This window comes from Somniosus microcephalus, chromosome 8 (genome assembly GCF_052327205.1).
Source record: "Somniosus microcephalus isolate GS21.2 chromosome 8, FLI_Smic_1.0, whole genome shotgun sequence".
NCBI classification, from domain to species: domain Eukaryota; kingdom Metazoa; phylum Chordata; class Chondrichthyes; order Squaliformes; family Somniosidae; genus Somniosus; species Somniosus microcephalus.
In genome coordinates, this window is record NC_140994.1 from 139409804 (window position 1) to 139422921 (window position 13118).

The window sequence follows — 13118 nt, forward strand, 5'->3', positions numbered from 1 at the left end:
GAAATGGGAAATACATGTGTCGTGGGGTCAAAGACAGGTAATTACAGGGGATGGTTTAATTGTGGAAGGTCAGAAAATTTTGCTCACCCAGAATTATGATACTTCAAGCAAGTTATAGTATCATCAGGGGGGACTGTAAGATTTGCAAAATTGATATTGTATTAATAAGGGTCGAATGGCAGAAGAGGCCATGATTTTAAAGACTGTTTTAAAAGAAGCCCAGGAAAAAGGGGCATTCAAAATGGCCACCAGACCCCGTGACCAACTTATTGGGACACTTTAAAATGGGTCCTGCAGTCCTCAGACAGCTTTGTGGATTCAACCCACAGTAGGTTCTGGAAGCTGTTTCTGAGAAAACGAAACCAGACTTTAACTTATATACATATAGATTGGATGCAGATCCAGTCAAGATCGGCCTGTAGATAAAGGCCATCTAAATGTTTACCCAGACAAAAGGAAACAGTTTCATATTCATGAGAAGAGCATCAAGGATCCGTTAAGGACATCACCAGGACATTAAAAACAATGAAGGTCATTCCAGACCAGAGATGGCCCTTTACCGGCCATCCCAAAGTATTTTAAAATACAATAACTACCCCGCTGTGCTCCCAGCCTGCCAAAATTAAAACAAAAGACTAACCTGATTTGGCACGAGATAAGGGCTTCTGACGAGAAGTATATCTGGGGAACCCGGGGGTAGCAGAAAGGACAGTCATCGTGGTGCTACCATCGCATGGGTGGCACCATCGCTTGAAGAAGAAGAAGAAGGTGGTTCGAGCCGGCATCCCGCCCGGGGTAAAACATCGGGAGATCATCGACCAACCCCGGGCCATTGACGAAATGGGAGGTAATAAAAGAAATACTGAAGAAACCTATATGAAAGCCAGCTAGGGGCTTCCAACCATGGTCAAGCAGATGATCTCTGCCGACATCCAGGCCAGCTGGTGTCCAGTCATTCCCGACCCCCACCTCAGGAGAGAGGTGTGGCGCAGCTCGCTGGGGCTCCACTAACCACGTGGAGACAGGACGCCTGAAAGGATCAAAACGCAGACCTGTGTCAAAACTCTATACTCTTCCCATTGGATTGGTGAGCATGTTTCTGGCCCTTCATAAACGGATCTAGATAGGTAAAAGGGGGTGGTCATTTTGGGTATAATTAACATGAGTTGTCCCTCGATGTTCCGTGTGTTTCCCCATTTCATGATGACTTTTGTAAAGTATATTATGCCTGTATCTATTTTAGCTAGTATTGCATTGTTATGATTTGTTTTTCCCTCCCATATATCCTCTTATTTGCTTGCATTTTATTTGTTTTTCCTTATGCAATAAAATTCCATTTTGATTCATTAAACTTGGTCCATCAGAGTCTTCTCTGCATTGTAGTTCCTGCACCTAAGTCCAGTGTCGAGAATCTAAGGGGTGAGTGGGTCGAATCACTCAAGGTTTTAGTGTGCAAAAGAGAGAGAGAGGCCTCTGGTGAGAGAAACCTCTGCGACCTCGGAGAGAAAACCCCTTACACCTCTTCAAAAAATTCAATGTTTGGTCAAACAAGATTTTCCCTTTTGAAATCCATGCTGACTATTCGATATTATACTTTTTATTTCTAGATGTTCTTCTATCCCCTCCTTTAGTAGGGATTCTATTATTTTTCCTACCACCCATGGTAAGCTGACTGGTCTATAATTCCCTGGACATGTTTTATCCCCCTTCTTAAATAAAAGTATTATGCTAGCACTATGCTAGTCCCCTGGCACTACACTTTTTTCTAATGAATTATTAAATATGATAGTAGTGATGCCTCTGCTATCTCTTCCCAAGATTCGTTTAAAAAGCATGGATGCAATCCATCCGGATCAGGGGTTTTATCCTCTTTGAGCCTGATTAGTTTATTTAATATATCCCCTTTTTTATTTTAAATGCACTTATCTCATTAATCATCTCATCATCCAATGTCATGTCCACCTGTTCTATCTCCCTGGTAAATACTGTAGCGAAATAATGATTTAATATTTCTGCCATCTCCCTGTCATTGCCTATGGTATTGTCCTGTCTATCCCTTAATGGCCCTATTCCATCATAAACTTCCTTTCTTTATTGGTGTGCCTGTAAAATATTTTACTATTTTGCTTTATGTTGCTTGATAATTTAATTTCCTAGTTCCTCGTTGCCTTCCTAATTGTTTTTTTTACTTCCCTCCTAATCCCTTCATATTCTCTCTTATCATGCACTCCTCTGCTGTCTATGTACTTAATGTATGCCTCTTTCCTTACCCTCAATTGTTCCCTTATATCTTTATTCATCCATGGAGTCTCATTAGTGTTTAGTTTGTTCTGTCCTTTTAGCGGAATATATATTCCTGCAATCTGCTGAACACCATTTTAAATGTTTCCTATTGTCATTCTACATCATTGTTTGCCAATATACTGTTGCCCATTTTATCTTCCCAGATTCTATTCTCAGCCCCACAAAATCAGTTTTTCTCCAATCCATTAACCTGGTTTTTGTCACATATATGTCCTTCTGTGTCATCATCTTAAAGCGTGTTATATTATGGTCACTATTGCCTATATGTTCCCCTACCTTTACTTCTCTTATCTGTTCTGGCTCATTCCCCATAACTAGATCCAATAGTGAATCCTCCTTCGTTGGGTTTTTTACATATTGGGTTAGAGGGGAGTCCTGTAGACATTGTAGGAACTCCATTCCCTTATCCCCTTTACCTGCCTCTTCTGTCCAATTAATATCAGGGTAGTTGAAAGCCCCATGATTATTATTCTGTGTTTTTTACTCATTTCTCTAATTTGTCTGTGTATTTGTTCCTCCACCTCCCTTCCACTATTAGGTGGTTTGCAGACTACACCTATTAGTGTGATAGAACATAGAAACATAGAAAAATAGAAGCAGGAGTAGGCCATTCGGCCCTTCGAGCCTGCTCCACCATTCAATATGATCATGGCTGATCTTCTATCTCAATACCATATTCCCGCTTGCTCCCCATGCCCCTTAATGCCTTTTGTGTCTAGAAATCTATCTATCTTCTTCTTAAATATATTCAGTGACTTGGCCGCCACAGCCTTCTGTGGTAGAGAATTCCACAGGTTCACCACCCTCTGAGTGAAGAAATTTCTCCTCATCTCAGTCCTAAATGTCCTATCCCATATCCTGAGACTGTAACCCCTCATTCTAAACTGCCTCCCCCACCTGCCAGAGGAAAATCTTCCCTGCATCCAGTCTGTCTAGCCCTCTCAGAATTTTATATATTTCAATGAATACAGGCCTAGTCGACCCAATCTCTCCTCATTTGACAGTTCTGGAATCCCAGGAATCAGTCTGGTGAACCTTCGCTGCACTCCCTCTATGGAAAGTATATCCTTTCTTAAGTAAGGAGACCAAAACTGCACATAGTACTCCAGGTGTGGTCTCACCAAGGCCCTGTACAGCTGTAGTAAGACATCCTTGCTCCGGTACTCAAATCCTCTTGCAATGAAGGCTAGCATACCATTTCCCTTCCTAACTGCTTGCTGCACCTGCATGTTTGCTTTCAGTGACTGGTGTACAAGGACACCCAGGTCCCTTTGTACATCAACATTTCCCAATCTGTCACCATTCAAATAATACTCTACCTTTCTGTTTTTCCAACCGAAGTGTATAATTTCACATTTATCCATGTTATACTGCATCTGGCATGTATTTCCCACTCACTCAACTTGTCTAAGTCGCCTTGAAGCCTCTTTGCATTCTCCTCACAACTCACAATCCCACCTAGTTTTGTATCATCAGCCTTCTGAAATTCTAGAGACTCTGGAACAGTTCGCATGGATTGGAGGATAGCTAATGTAATCCCACTATTTAGGAAGGGTGGTAGAGAGAAAACGGGGAAATATAGACCGGTAAGCCTGACATCGGTAGTGGGGAAAATGCTAGAGACCATTATAAAAGATGTAACAGCAGCGCACTTGGAAAACAGTGACAGGATCGGACGAAGTCAACATGGATACATTCAAATGGTAAATCATGCTTGAATAATCTAGTGGAATTTTTTGAGGACGTAACTGGTAGAATAGATAAGGGAAAACCAGTGGATGTGGTGTATTTGGACTTTCAGAAGGCTTTCGATAAGGTCCTGCATAGGAGATTAGTGTGCAAAGTTAAAGCCCATGGGATTGGGGGTAAGGTACTGACTTGGATAGAGAGCTGGTTGGCAGACAGGAAGCAAAGAGTTGGAATAAACGGGTCTTTTTCCGAGTGGCAGGCAGTGACTAGTGGGGTACTGCAGGGATCGATGCTAGGGCCCCAGCTATTCACAATATATATTAATGATCTAGACGAGGGAACGAGATGTAATATCTCCAAGTTTGCAGACGACACAAAGCCTGGTGGGCGTGTGTGCTGTGAGGAGGATGCAGAGAAACTCCAGTACGATTTGGACAGGTTGGGTGGTTGGGCAGATGCATGGCAAATGCAGTATAATGTGGATAAATGCGAGGTTATCCACTTCGGTGGCAAAAACAGGAAGACAGATTATTATCTGAACGGCAATAGATTGGGAAAAGGGGAAGTGCAACGAGAACTGGGTGTCCTTGTGCACCAGTCACTGAAGGTAAGCATGCAGGTGCAGCAGGCAGTTAAGAAGGCAAATGGTATGTTGGCCTTCATAGCGAGAGGATTTGAGTACAGGAGCAAGGAAGTCTTGCTGCAGTTGTACAGGGCCTTGGTGAGACCACACCTTGAGTATTGTGTGCAGTTTTGGTCGCCGTATCTGAGGAAGGATGTTCTTGCCATGGAGAGAGTGCAGCGAAGATTCACCAGACTGATACCTGGTGTAGTACCTTGAGGTGGCCATAGATGGAGACAGACACAGGTTAACTCCGTAACATGGTTTAATCAACACTTGCACATAAAAGCTTCTGCCATGAGGCAGCAAAAACAAAGAGTACAACCAGTACAGACCAGACTTAACTCAGGAGACCAATTGCCACAGCACCACCTGGTGGATCAGGTTACTCATAACCTCCCAGGTTACTGCACTCCTCCCCGCTTAAGATTGCCGGTTGCAATTCTTAAACAATAACCCTTACTAGGTACTACGTTTTAATTAACCATTATGCTCTAACCATGGTTAACCCCTGACTAATTTAACAGGTTTGTATAAGTCTTTCTGGTTGCTTGCGAATCCTTTGTGAACATCTTAATTCCACTTGTGGTGGATTCTCAGATTCACTCGCACTTGAGATTGGAGTAGTCTCTGATGTTGGTTTTACTCTGTCCCGCTGTGGCCTGGCAGTACCAGTGTCCACTGGCACCTTATAAGCCGTGCTGGGTCCTGGAACAGCCTCCTCTACTGCCCTTTGTTCCATCTGAGGCAGTTCCCCCTGCTGCTGGCTGAAAAGTTGATCCACATGCCGACAAACCCCTCGACCATCCCCTAGTAACACAGAGTACGACACAGGTCCTGTAATGTCCTGGATTAGTCCTAGTATCCATTTAGGTCCATATCCAAAGTTCCGGGTGTACACAGAGTCCCCTATGGCGAAATGGCGAGCTTTAGTATGTTTGTCATGGCACGCTTTTTGGTTTGTTTGTTTTGTCTCAACCTTGCTTTTGAGATCTGGGTGTATCAGGTCTAACGTGCACCGCAACTTTCTCCCCATCATCAACTCAGCCGGAGAAAGCCCCGTGGTAGCTTGGGGTGTTATACGATAACTAAACAAGGCTCTATTGAGCTTGGTCTCCAGGGTGTCACCTGAGCTCTTCCTCATGAGCTCCTTAAAAGTCTGCATGGCTCGCTCGGCTAACCCATTTGAGGCTGGGTGATATGGAGCCAAGGTGACATGTGTGATTCCATTCCTTACCATGAATTCTTTGCTCCCTTCACAAACAAAACACTGTGCATTGTCGGATACAATCATTTCTGGAATACCATGCGTGCTGAAGCTGTTCCTGAGACAATCCAGTGTGGCATCAGTCGTTGCAAAGCTCACTGGATAAACGTCGATCCACTTTGAGTGAGCGTCGACCAGCACCAAAAACATTTTGCCCATAAAAGGTCCCGCATAGTCTATGTGAATTCTCCTCCAGGATTTGCTGGGCCACTCCCAGGGATGGAGTGGTGCCCCGGCAGGTGCTTTCTTCTGTTCCTGACATATAGTGCATGACTTTACCTTTGACTCAATTTCAGCATCCAAGTTAGGCCACCACAGGTAGCTCCTAGCCAGTCCTTTCATTCTAGTCATTCCTGGGTGCGATTGATGCAACTGTTCTATCAAAGTAGAGCGTCCCCGCTCTGGGACTATGATGCGTGCTCCCCATAGCACACATCCATCTTGGACACTGAGCTCGTGCTGTCTCTGTCTGTATGGCACGAACTCCGGTCCCTCACGGTGATCTGGCCAGCCTTTCAACACATACTCACGGGCCCTTGACAGAACAGGGTCCTTGGCTGTCCAGCCATGGATTTGCACTGAGTCATCAGGGGACTGATCTCCTGATCCAGCATCAGGACGTGCTCCTCAGGGGAAGTACTGCGAGGAGATTTTGAGAGGGGCAGGTGGCTGAGAGCATCAGCGTTCCCGTTTTCCTTGCCGGCTCTGTACGTGATCACATATTCATAGGCTCTTAGTATTACTGCCCATCTTATTATTCTCTGTGATGCCATTTGAGGCACCACTTTCATCTCATTCAATAAGCTAATAAGAGGCTTGTGGTCAGTACTGATTACCAACTTCCTCCCATATATGTACTTATGGAATTTCTTTACTCCAAATATAATGGCTAACCCCTCTTTATCAAGCTGTGAATAGTTCTTTTCTGCAGCTGTGAGCGTGCATGAAACAAACCCAATGGGCCTTTCCGCTCCATCTGGCATGCGGTGGGCCAACACTGCCCCCACTCCATAGGATGATGCGTCGCAGGACATTATCAGCTCCTTCTTCTCGTCGTAATGCACTAACACCCTGCTGGACTGAAGTAGCTCCTTTGACTGCTGAAACGCTTTCGCTTGCTCTGGCCCCCAACGCCATGGCTCCTCCTTTCTCAGCAGTTTGTGCAGGGGTGCCAGCAGCATCGATAAGTTTGGAAGAAACCGGTTATAATAATTCAGGAGCCCTAGATAGGCTTTCAGTTCAGTCACTGAGGTGGGTGCAGGTGCATCCTGCACTGCCTGCACTTTCCCTGGTAATGGATGGAGGCCTGTGGCATCCACCCGATGTCCCAGGAATGTAACTTCCTGCTCCATGAAACTACACTTACTCCGTTTCAGGCGTAGCCCCGCCTCTTCCAGCCACTGTAGCACTTTGTCCAGTGTTTTTACGTGATCCTGATCGTCACTTCCTGTTAGCAGAATATCATCTAAGTACACGGCCACCTTTGGAATGCCCTGCAGAATGCCCTCCATAGTCCGTTGGAATATTGCTGGGCTAGAACTGACACCAAATGGTAACCTGGCATACGTGAACAGCCCCTTGTGCGTGTTCACCGTGACAAACTTTTTTGATTCTTCATCTAGCAATATCTGCTGATACGCATGACTCATGTCCAGTTTGCTGAATCTTTCTCCCCCAGCGAGTGATGTTAACATGTCCTCCATTCTCGGAATGGGGTACTGTTCCAGTGATGATAATCTGTTCACTGTTAACTTATAGTCACCACACACCCTTACGTTACCGTCGGGCTTCAATACCGGGACTATTGGTGCCGCCCAGTCTGAAAATTTCACTGGTTCTATTACTTTGTCCTTTAGCAGGCGATTTAGTTCCACCTCAACCTTGGTTTTCATTGCAAAAGGTACCGACCTTGGTTTAAAGAAATGAGGCGTGGCATCACTGGCTACATGAATCTTGGCTGTGGCTCCCCTTAAGGTGCCCAGTTCGTCCTTGAACACTAACTCATGCTTCATCAGCACTTCTTGCAGTGCCTCTGTACTGTCCTCCATTTTATTCATTGCCTGCCAGTCCACACTCAACTCACTGATCCACCCTTGCCCTAACAGGTTTGGCCCTGACCCTGCTACCACTACCACCGTAAGTTCTTTGGTGACTCCTTTGTGTTCCACTTGTACTTCGGCCGCCCCAAAATGTCCACCTTCTGTCCTGTGTAGGTTTTGAGACTAATGGGGCATTTACCTAGCTCTGGTACTTTTGCTTCCCCCCATACCTTGGCGTACTCAGTCTGCGACATTATGGTTACACTACATCCGGTGTCAATCTCAAACTTTACTTGACCTCCGTTCACTATCAAATACTGAGTGAGAGGGGGTACGTTGGGCCTTGAAGTGTCTATACTGCATATAGCGAATACCTCCTCACTAGACTCACTAGACTCTTCCTCCTTTTGTATGTAATTTGCCCGCTTTGTGTACTTCTCCCTCCCCCCTTTAGCATGCTTTGCCCCTTTAGCACTGCTTCTCTCACTCACTGCCCTTTTACAGACTTTCTTTAAGTGCCCTATTTTTCCACAATTGTGGCACTTTGCCTTTGCAAACCTGCAGTCCTTTGCATAATGGCTCATCCCGCCACATCGGTAGCAATCCCCAACCCCGACTGGTGGACTTTTCGCGCCAGCTTCCATCTTGAAAACAGCTCCTCCCACTGGTTTACTCCATTTCTCCTTGCTCATACTGTTTAAGTCCTTAATGTCCTTGTTAGCCGTCTCCATGGCTGTAGTGTCCGAGTATCAATAATACATGGAATGCAGGAGAACAATAATAACAGGTATTTACTGAACAGAGGGTAAGCTTAAACTGAAGTACAGAGCCTGTGATGGCTTTATATACAGGTGTGGTCACTGCCGGTACTGCAGAATAAAATCAGTTCTCTCTTAAAGGTACATACACAACAATTCCTCCCCTTTTAGATAAACAGTACATAACATTCATTTAACAACTGAATAATAACTAATTACAATTACAATTTTCTCTGTACTATATACATCAACTGAAATAATCATTTATAAGTTCAGTCTTTGAGGCGGCTTCCTGATCCTGACTGCATAGCGCCTTTCTCGAGTATCCTGTTCTTGCGGCGGAGTCGATTCTGGCTCATTGTCATTGGTTGGTTCGTCAGCTTCCAATACCACTGATTCTGAGGTAGACGCAATCTGTACTTTGGGTTCATTACCAGGTGCACATGCTCGTGGTATGGGTTTGGTTTGTTCCTGCGACTCTAGAATCTGGTCAGCATGGCGTCTCACGATGCTCTCTCTAACGTCCACTGTGTACATTAGTGGTCCCTGCTGTGTGCATATCGTTCCTGGCTGCCATTTTTCTGTTTGGTAGTCACGGGCCAAGACTGGTTGCCCTATCTTGAAGCTCCTGGTTGGCTTCTCATTGATGTGCTGGAATTGCTTATCCTCAACATCTCGTCTTATGTTTGGTTTGAGCAAATCCAGGCGACATCTTAGCCTTCGGTTGAAGAACATTATGGCTGGAGCTTGGTTGGTGACTGCATGTGTCGCATTCCGGTAAGCAAACAAGAAATTATCCAACTTGTGTTGTAGTGGTATGTCGTCGTTATACATCGCCTTTATTGCCTTTTTAAAGGTCTGAACAAACCTCTCAGCCAATCCATTTGTGGCTGGATGATATGGGGCAGATGTGTAATGTTTCACCCCATTATTCCTCAGAAACCTCCGGAAACCCTCGGACACAAACTGTGGCCCATTGTCGGAGCAAATCTGTTCTGGCAAGCATTCCTGGCGAAGATGGTCCGTAGGACTGCAATAGTTTTCTCCATGCTGGTGGAGGATATTTTGATGACCTCTGGCCATTTCGAATGGGCATCCACGGCGATTAGAAACATTGAGTCCATAAATGGACCAGCAAAATCAATGTGTACCCGTTGCCATGGAGATGAGGGCCTCTCCCATGGGTGTAGCGGGGCCTGTGGTAGAGCGTTTTGGACCTTCTGGCATCCTGTGCATCTCTTGGTCATATCCTCGATTTCTTTATCGATTCCCGGCCACCACACAAACGCCTTGGCTAGGCTCTTCATTTTTACCCCTCCCAGATGACTCACATGAAGCTCATTGAGCACTCTATCTCTCAACTTGGGTGGAATTACCACTCTGGATCCACACATCAAGGTCCCCCGGCACACTGACAGCTGTTCTCTCCTTGGCGAGAATGCTGGCAACAGTGAGTCGCCATGTGCTGGCCATCCCTTCACCGTCAAATTATAGACCCGAGAGAGTGTCGGGTCATTTCGGGTTTCCTTCTCTATACTTGAGTTTGTAACAGGTAGACATTCGACTATGGTCGAATGGAATATCTCAACAGGGTCCACTGCAGGTGCTTCCTCCACCGTAGGCAACGGTAGGCGCGACAGCCCATCAGCGTTTCCATGCTGGTACTCTATGTCGTACTGATGTGCCCCTAGAAAAAGTGACCATCTTTGCAGCCGTTGCGCCGTCATCACCGGAACGCCCTTCTTTGAGTTAAAAATGGAGACCAGGGGCTGATGATCAGTCAGTAGGGTGAATTTCTGCCCGTGCAAATAGTGATTGAACTTCTTCACCCCCCACAACAGGCTGAGGGCCTCCCTGTCAATCTGGGCGTTGTTACGCTCGGCTGAGGTTAACGAGCGCGACGCAAAGGCTATTGGCCTCTCTGAGCCGTCAAGGAATTTCTGTGACAGCACCGCTCCAATGCCGTAGGGAGACGCATCACATGCCAACCGAATCGGTCGTGCTGGATTGTAGTGGGCCAATACTTCTTTTGAAGTGATTAGGGATTTACATTTCTGAAAGGCACGCTTACACTCATCACTCCATTTCCATGTTACTCCAGTTTGCAGCAGGTCGTTCAGTGGGTGCAGAATTGTAGATAAATTCGGCAAGAACTTATGGTAGTAATTCACCAACCCGAGAAACGACCTCAGTTGCGACACATTTTCCGGTGCTGGAGCCTTGACTACAGCCTCAATCTTGTCTGGGGACTTATGCAACCCTTCCTCATCAATCATGTGGCCACAATACGAGAATTGTCTCCTGAAGAACTCGCATTTGGGGCGGTTGGCTCGTTGCCCATATTCTTGTAATCTAGTGAGCACCTGCTCCAGGTTGGCAAGGTGTTCACTCTCATTTTCGCCCGTAACCAGGATGTCGTCCAAATAACACTGGGTCCCCGGGATCCCTTGCAGGACTTGTTCCATCGCCCTCTGCCAAATAGCCGGGGCTGATGCTACACCAAATACCAGTCGGTTGTACTGGTAAAGACCTTTGTGAGTGTTTATCGTGAGGAATTTCCTAGATGCTTTTTCCACCTCCATTTGTAGATACGCTTGGGCCAGATCAATCTTCGTAAAGCGTTTCCCTCCAGATAGTGAGGCGAAAATATCTACTATCCGTGGAAGTGGATATTGTACTGTGTGCAGGACTGGGTTCACAGTTACCTTGAAGTCCCCACAGATGAGAACCTTCTTCGGCTCCCCAGGCGTGCTGCTCAATGATTTCTTCATTACAGGAACGATGGGTGTGGCCCACTGGCTCCAGTCCACCTTGGACAGCACACCCGAACGCTCCAGACTCTCCAGCTCTGCTTCAATGGCTGGGCGGATCGCGTACGGTACCGGTCTGGCCTCAAAAAATTTTGGGTTTGCGTTATCTTCGATTTTTATCATTGCCGTTACTCCTTGTAAAGCCCCAAGTCCTTGTTGGAACACCTCTTTCGTGTCAGTTAGAATTTTTGACAGTCGTCCAGGTGTGACGTCATCATCCTTTTTGTCAGTCACAGTTAGCGCCTGAATGGAATGCCAATCCAATTGTATTTTTCGGATACATTCACGTCCCAATAATGGTGGTCCTCCATCTTGTAGTACATATAGATACAGTTTCTGTGTTTCCTTGCCGTTGTATTTAACTGGAACCCTTATTTGTCCTCTGGGGTAGACATTTTGCCCCGCGTATGTCTTCAATACAATGGACGTGTCCTTCAAGAGTATGTGTGAGAATAGCCGCTCATAGTCTCATCGATTCATGAGAGTTAGGGCTGATCCTGTGTCCAATTCCATCTTTACTTGGGACCCTGCTATCATGAGGGTGACCCAAATGGTTTGGTGATCCTCCTTTGCGATCACGTTGTGTAACTTTAGACAACTTAGTCTCCTGCTCCCGGAGTCATTATCACTCTCCTGATCTTCCGAACTACTGTCTGTCATTTTTTTTTCTTTCTTCTACTTTTCCTTAGTAGTTCTTTTAGTGCTGGTTTTCTTTCCCGACCTGCAGACTCTTGCTATGTGTCCCATTTTCCCACATTGCCTGCATACTTTGTCCTTAAACCAGCAGTCCTTCTGATCATGGGTTGTTCTGCCACAGCGATAGCACTTTTCTGCTCCATATGCCATTTCGTTAGCGCTGTATTCTTGTGGTTTCTGTTGTATTTCCGCAGCTCCCCGTGCTGCTGCTTCGTAGGATACTGCCACGCTGAAAGTCTGTTCTAGCGTCAGGTCCTTTTCCGAAAGTAGTCGTTTCTGGGTTCCTTCACTCTGGAGCCCGCAGACAAACTTATCCCTTAAGGTGTCTGCCAGTCCTGCTCCGAACTGGCAGTGCTTCAATAACTTGCGTAGTTCCGTAAGATAGTCAGCATTGCTCTCATCCTTGTGCTGGTTACTTTTATGGAACTTGAATCTTTCTGCTATCAGCAACGGTGTAAGGTTTAGGTGTTCCTGTAAGATATTAACAATCTCTTCAAAGGTTTTCTCCATTGGTTTAGCTGGGGTAATTAAATTCCGCAATTGGCCATATGTTCTCGCGCCCATCAAATTTAATAATACCGCCGCCTTCTTTCCATCGGCCACCTCATTTGTCTTGCAGTACACTTCAATTCTTTCCACATACGTGGTCCAGTCTTCTACCTCATTGTCGAAAGCAGTGATACTGTCACTCTTCGACATCTTGGGTGGTTTAAAATGGCGCCTCCCGCGCTTTTTCTTCTTCCCCAATGGATTAAAATGGTGCCTCCCGCACTTTTCCTTCTTCCCCAATGGAATAAAATGGCGCCTCCCATGCTTTTCCTTCTTCCCCTTGCTGCCACGCTGCTCCTAGTGTTCTACAGGGTAATGGCGGCGACCCGCGGCTTCGGCGCATCTCACTTTTCCTTCCCCTTGTTTTATTTTCTCTACGCTGCC